This window comes from Capricornis sumatraensis, chromosome 21, assembly GCF_032405125.1.
Source record: "Capricornis sumatraensis isolate serow.1 chromosome 21, serow.2, whole genome shotgun sequence".
Classification (NCBI taxonomy): domain Eukaryota; kingdom Metazoa; phylum Chordata; class Mammalia; order Artiodactyla; family Bovidae; genus Capricornis; species Capricornis sumatraensis.
In genome coordinates this window covers 38,294,095-38,299,986 of record NC_091089.1, presented here as the reverse complement: position 1 = coordinate 38,299,986, position 5,892 = coordinate 38,294,095, and the positions used below count along the sequence as shown (strand labels likewise).

At 42.4% G+C, this 5,892-nt stretch overlaps 1 pseudogene; it reads right to left on the bottom strand.

Annotated features, from left to right (window-relative positions):
* Positions 1–1,236: 1,236 nt before the first annotated feature.
* Positions 1,237–1,336, bottom strand: LOC138097776 (U6 spliceosomal RNA; annotated as a pseudogene).
* Positions 1,337–5,892: the final 4,556 nt, after the last annotated feature.

Genomic DNA, 5,892 nt, shown 5'->3' with positions numbered 1-5,892 from the left:
CTTTCCGCCGTGACTGTGAAGGAAGGATAAACCTGTGTCAGATGCCTTCGGTGTAGTTTCTGTTGGCATCAGTTGAAAACACTTGGTGAGCCAAAGCATTTTTCTGTCGATTTTTCTTTATGACTTTAGACAATGCATGTTGATATGGTTGGGACATAAGGAAACTTGAAATCTAAATAAATTCTTTGAAAAGACAACCCAAATCCCTCTTTTGTTTGCATTCTTCATGGCAGTTAAATAAGGTCTTCATCTGAAGCATTTGAAATTTACGGCAACCAAAAGTATGGATCCCAGCCCCATAGAATCCAAACTTCATTTTATTTCCTTGTCAACAGTAAACAACCCCAAACACAGAACTAGCTATGTCAGAGGGGATTGTTTTTTCTCCAAAATTCTGAGACCATAAGTAATTTTTAAACTAGATGTTTAACTTCTTATTTTTTTTATGAAAGCAAGATTTTTCTCATATATCTTATAAAAGCCATCAGATAAATAAATCACACACAAATTTTTTTCTTCTCAGATAATATATTTCCTTTTATATAATTAGCTGTAAACATTCCCAATAAAAAACATATGCTTTCACAGTTATATCTCTAGATTATCTTAACTCCCCCCAAAAAGGATATTTATATTTTTTATATATATTTGTTATTTTGGAATAAAAAACCAACCCTATATTATTTAATCTACATTTGGAATGTCTTTTTAAAATACTAGTAGTTACAAAGCTATCATATTTTACATCTAGAATTATCATTTCAGCTAATTCTTCTCTTTTTGTTAAGACCCTTTCAGTTTAGTGTTGGTCGCTCATTTGTGTACAACGCTTTGTGACCCCGTGGACTGTAGCCCACCAGGTTCCTCTGCCCAAAGGATTCTCCAGGCAGGAATACTGGAGTCAGGAGCCATTCCCTTCTCCCAGGGATCAAGACCCTATTTACCAAATAAAATTTTAACATATTTACCACTAATTTTGCAGGCTCTCCCCAGTGAGGTTGCCACCAGCTTCTGTAAGGACCTTCACTTTCCTCTGATTTAATGTTTGTCTGTGTCAGGGATTTAACCTTGTTCTATTAATTTGATGACACAGCTCTTAATCCTATTAACCTAACATTGTGAGATTAAGAGTATGGTTTAGAATGTGGTAGGGTTTTGAAAGAAACACTAGAGGGCGGGCTGTCTACACGATCAGAAACAGTGATCTTGAGCTACTTTATTTTACACAATTTTTTTTTTAATATGGAATTCTTCATACATTTGGGTGTCATCCTTGTACAGGGGCCAGGCCTCTGTATTGTCCCAGTGTTTGTATCTGTGCTGCCAAAACAAGCATACACAGATATATTTGATAAGACTCATTAAAGCCTTAGAAATATTTTTTTAATTTGAAATTTTTTCTATATATCTTCTTACACAGGCTTCCCAGGTGGTTCAGTGGTAAAGAATCCGCCTGCCAATGCAGGAGACGCTGGTTCCATTCTTGGGTTGAGAAAGTCCTCTGGAGGAGGAAATGGCTACCCACTCCAGTATTCTTGCCTGGAAAATTCCATGGACAGTGGAGCCTGGCAGGCTACAGTCCTTGACGTTTCAAAGAGTCAGACATGACTGAGCACACATGTATGTGCACGCGCGCACACACACACACACACACACACACACACACACACCTCTTTGTATACAGGTCAAACAAATTTCTTTGTTGGAAATGTAAGGAACAATATGAAAAAGAGTAAGAAAATGCTTAGATAAAACATTTTGAGATAACTAATAAGGACCTACTGCATTGCACAGGGAACTCTACTCCATACTCTGTGATGACCTATATGGGAACAGAATCTAAAAAAGAGTGGGTATATGTATACATGTAAGTGATTCTCTTTGCTGTACGTCAGAAACTAACACGGCATTGTAAAACAACTATACTCCAATAAAATTAATTTAAAAAACATTCTGAAGATTATTTACATAGTTGTTTGGCATTAAAAAAAATATATGCAAACATTTTAACTAGATGAAACGATAACATCTAGCATACAAAGAGTGTAATAGGTGAGTATTTCACTACAATATACTAATTGATTAGCTGAGCTAAAAATTCAGCAAATGATTCTTCTAAAAATGATTAGAGAGTCACCATAGCAGCTACTATAGTCTGGGTCTCTGGCTACTGAAATCTCAAGATTATCTTGGGGTCCCTTTTCCAAGTTTGGAGGGATTCAATTTATTGATGCTTATTGATTGGACTTATTGATCACTACTTATTGATGCTCAATACTTTCCAGCACATCACACTGACTGTTCTAAACTGACTCGCCTGCCTTTTGGGGCCCTTAGAAGTTGATCGTTGTGTCTGAGCAACCTGCAGTCTGGAGCAGAAATTATCCCCTTGGACACGGGGATGGGGAATTATAAGATACACCAGAAGTCTTGTCCACATCTCATTTAGCTGTCTTGTGCGTGTGCTAGGTCGGTTCAGTCATGTCCGGCTCTTTGTGACCCCATGGACTGTAGCCTGCCAGGCTCCTCTGTCCATGGGGATTCTCTAGGCAAGAATACTGGAGTGGGTTGCCATTTCCTACACCAGGGATCTTCCTGACCAAGCGACTGAACCCAAGTCTCCTGCACTGGCAGGCAGGTTCTTTACCCCTTGGGAAGCCCTTAGCTGTCTTGACTATCTGGCAATACTCTGTATTAGTTGAAAACCTCTTAACTCTGCTAGAAAACAGATCAGCTCAAAGCAAAATCTGAACTATTATTATGTTAAGAAGCCTCATGTCACTTTTGAGCAAATCTAAACCACCTCTACAAACAGATGTGTCTCATTCTGGGAGGTGATCACATGGCCAAAGGAAGAAGCAGCACTTGGGGTCTTTTTCTCAGGAAGACAAGAGTCCAATTCTGGGAAAGTCAATCCTAGGAAATTGTGCAGCATCACTGCCAACTCTGACCCTGAGAACCCTTCTTGTTACTTTTCTGTTGTCCAAATTTGGACTCACTTGAAGTCATGGCTGGACTCTACATGCTTTTTCCGTTGTTTTTTTTTCTTGTTGTTGTTTTGGCCTCAAGGCATGTGGCATCTTAGCTCCTGGACCAGGGATCAAACCAGTACCCCCTGCATTTGAAAGTGAAGTCTTAACCGCTCAACCACCAGGGAAGTCCCAGCAAGCTCACATTTTGTTGAAAATGAAGCCAATGTTTAGGAAGACTGGTGGCTCATTCTCTAGTGGCAGGTTTGTTTTCCTCTGTATTCCATCAGTTCAGTTCAGTCGCTCAGTCGTGTCCAACTCTGCGACCCCATGGACTGTAGCAAGCCAGGCTTCCCTTTCCATCACCAGCTCCCGGAACTTGCTCAAACTCATGTCAATCGAGTTGATGATGCCATTCAACCATCTCATCCTCTGTCGTCCCCTTCTCTTCCTACCTTCAATCTTTCCCAGCATCAAGATCTTTTCCAATGAGTTTGCTCTTTGCATTGGATGCCCAAAAAGTATTGGAGCTTCAATTTCAGCATGAGTTCAGTTCAGTTCAGTTGCTCAGTCATGTCCGACTCTTTCTGACCCCATGAATCGCAGCACTCCAGGCCTCCCTGTCCATCGCCAACTCCTGGAGTTCACTCAGACTCATGTCCATTGAGTCTGTGATGCCATCCAGCCATCTCATCCTCTGTCGTCCCCTTCTCCTCCTGCCCCTAATCCCTCCCAGCATCAGAGTCTTTTCCAATGAGTCAACTCTTCACATGAGGTGGCCAAAGTATTGGAGTTTCAGCTTCAATATCATTCCCTCCAAAGAAATCCCAGGGCTGATCTCCTTCAGAATGGACTGGTTGGATCACCTTGCAGTCCAAGGGACTCTCAAGAGTCTTCTCTAATACCACAGCTCAAAACCATCAATTCTTCAGTGCCCAGCCTTCTTTATGGTCCAACTTTCACATCCATACATGACCATTGGAAAAACCATAGTTTTGACCAGATGGACCTTTGCTGGCAAAGTAATGCCTCTGCTTTTTAATATACTGTCTGGGTTGGTCATAGCTTTTCTTCCAAGGAGTAAGCGTCTTTTAACTTCATGGCTGCAGTCACCATGTTTCCCGTTTAAGTGTAATTTCCGAAAACAGAACTTTACTGCTTATTAGTACTAATTACTTTTAAAATATCCTGAAGCTTCCAAACAGTTTCTTCCTCTAATTATTTCATCTGTTTTCACAGCTGTTATTTTGTTCTTAAGATTAGGCAACACTTCATGCAAATCTGGTTACTTTCATAATTATGACATCACTATGTTCAAGATTTAAGTGGGGCATAAAATACTATATTAATAACTAGTAGGTTGGTAACTTTCCCAGGTGGCACTAGTGGTAAAGAACCTGCCTGCCAGGGCATGAAACATAAGAGGTGTGGGTTGGATCTCTGGGTTGGGAAGATCGCCTGGAGGAGGGCATGGCAACCCACTCCAGTATTCTTGCCTGGAGAATCCCATGGACAGAGGAGCCTGGTGGGCTACAGTCCACAGGGTTGCAAAGAGTCAGACATGATTGAAACGACTCAGCACGCAGCATGCAAAGCTTGGTAACTAAGGAGACCTAGAAGCAAGGTAATCTTAATCAAGGACAACAAAAAGATGCACAGGGTATTCACTGAAAAATGGAGGAGTCAGACAGACGGACTTGAACAGGTCAGGCTTGGACAGAGCATCTTCCATGTGTGCCTGTAACGAACCTGCTACTGTATCATCCCTGATTAGACTGGCCCACCCTGCCTCTGGCACAGCCAGACAACTTCTGGGCTTCCCTTTGGGTACCTATTTGGCAGACAGCAGGCCGAGAAGCCCGTGTCATCTATGCTGATTCCTCTGTGGAGCCCAGATCCAGGATACAATGCCAGTGGTCCCTGGAGTCGTGCAGCCTGGCAGGGGTGGGTCCTGTGCATGAGCTGGGGTTTTACTGTCTTGCACAGGAAGGAGGGTGAAGTCAGCGCATTGCCCACAACTTGGATTCTCTCATGAGTCATACAACATACTCCTACTTGGGAGGGAGTGTTACTCTGGTAGAACACGCAGACACACACACACACATCCCACACACCCCAAGAAGGGAATGCCTAAGAGAAAATAAAAGACAAAAACATGAAGAGTCAAATACATGATTTATGTAGATTGTAATGAAACCATGGAGCTTCCCAGGTGGCTCAGTGGTAAACAAACTGCCTGCCAATGCAGCAATGTGGGTTAGATCCCTGGGTCAGGAAGATCCTCTGGAGAAGGAAATGGCAACCCAATCCATGGACAGAGGAACCTGGAGAGCTACAGTCCATGGGGTTGCAAAGAGTTGAATATGACTTAGTGATTAAACAACAATGAAATCATGGGTAATCATTAGTTAAATCCACTTCACCTGCCTTCACTAATCAAGGTCTTTTTAAGACTTGCACGTTCTCCAAGCAGCACACAGCCTAAGCAGTAAGATGTTTCCCCAAGTTGTTTCCCAGGGACTTGGAGTCAGCTGTGTCCAGTTGGAGAGAGCTGGTTAAGACTAGTTAGGACCACCAACCCTCTAACTGACATGCATGAGTGTCCAGTTGGTGACCTTTTGATGGTAGAGGGCCAAAAATTCCACCCCCGGGTCATGCTAAATGCCTCCATTTTTTAATGTGCCAAGGCCATCACAGAATAGTAATGATCCTCACACCTTTCTCAAAGCACCTTTCCTCATGACCCCTGGGTTCACCACCCCTCAGACCATCCTGTTTCTTTATCTTTTATCCCCCAAGGACCCCAAGCCTGTTGTACCCCAAAAGGGGGCTGATCTGGGAGTTGTTCTCCCATCTTCTCACTTGACTGCTTGGCTTGTGTGAATGTCAGGAGAAATGAACTTGGTTCAGCAACAATAGTAAT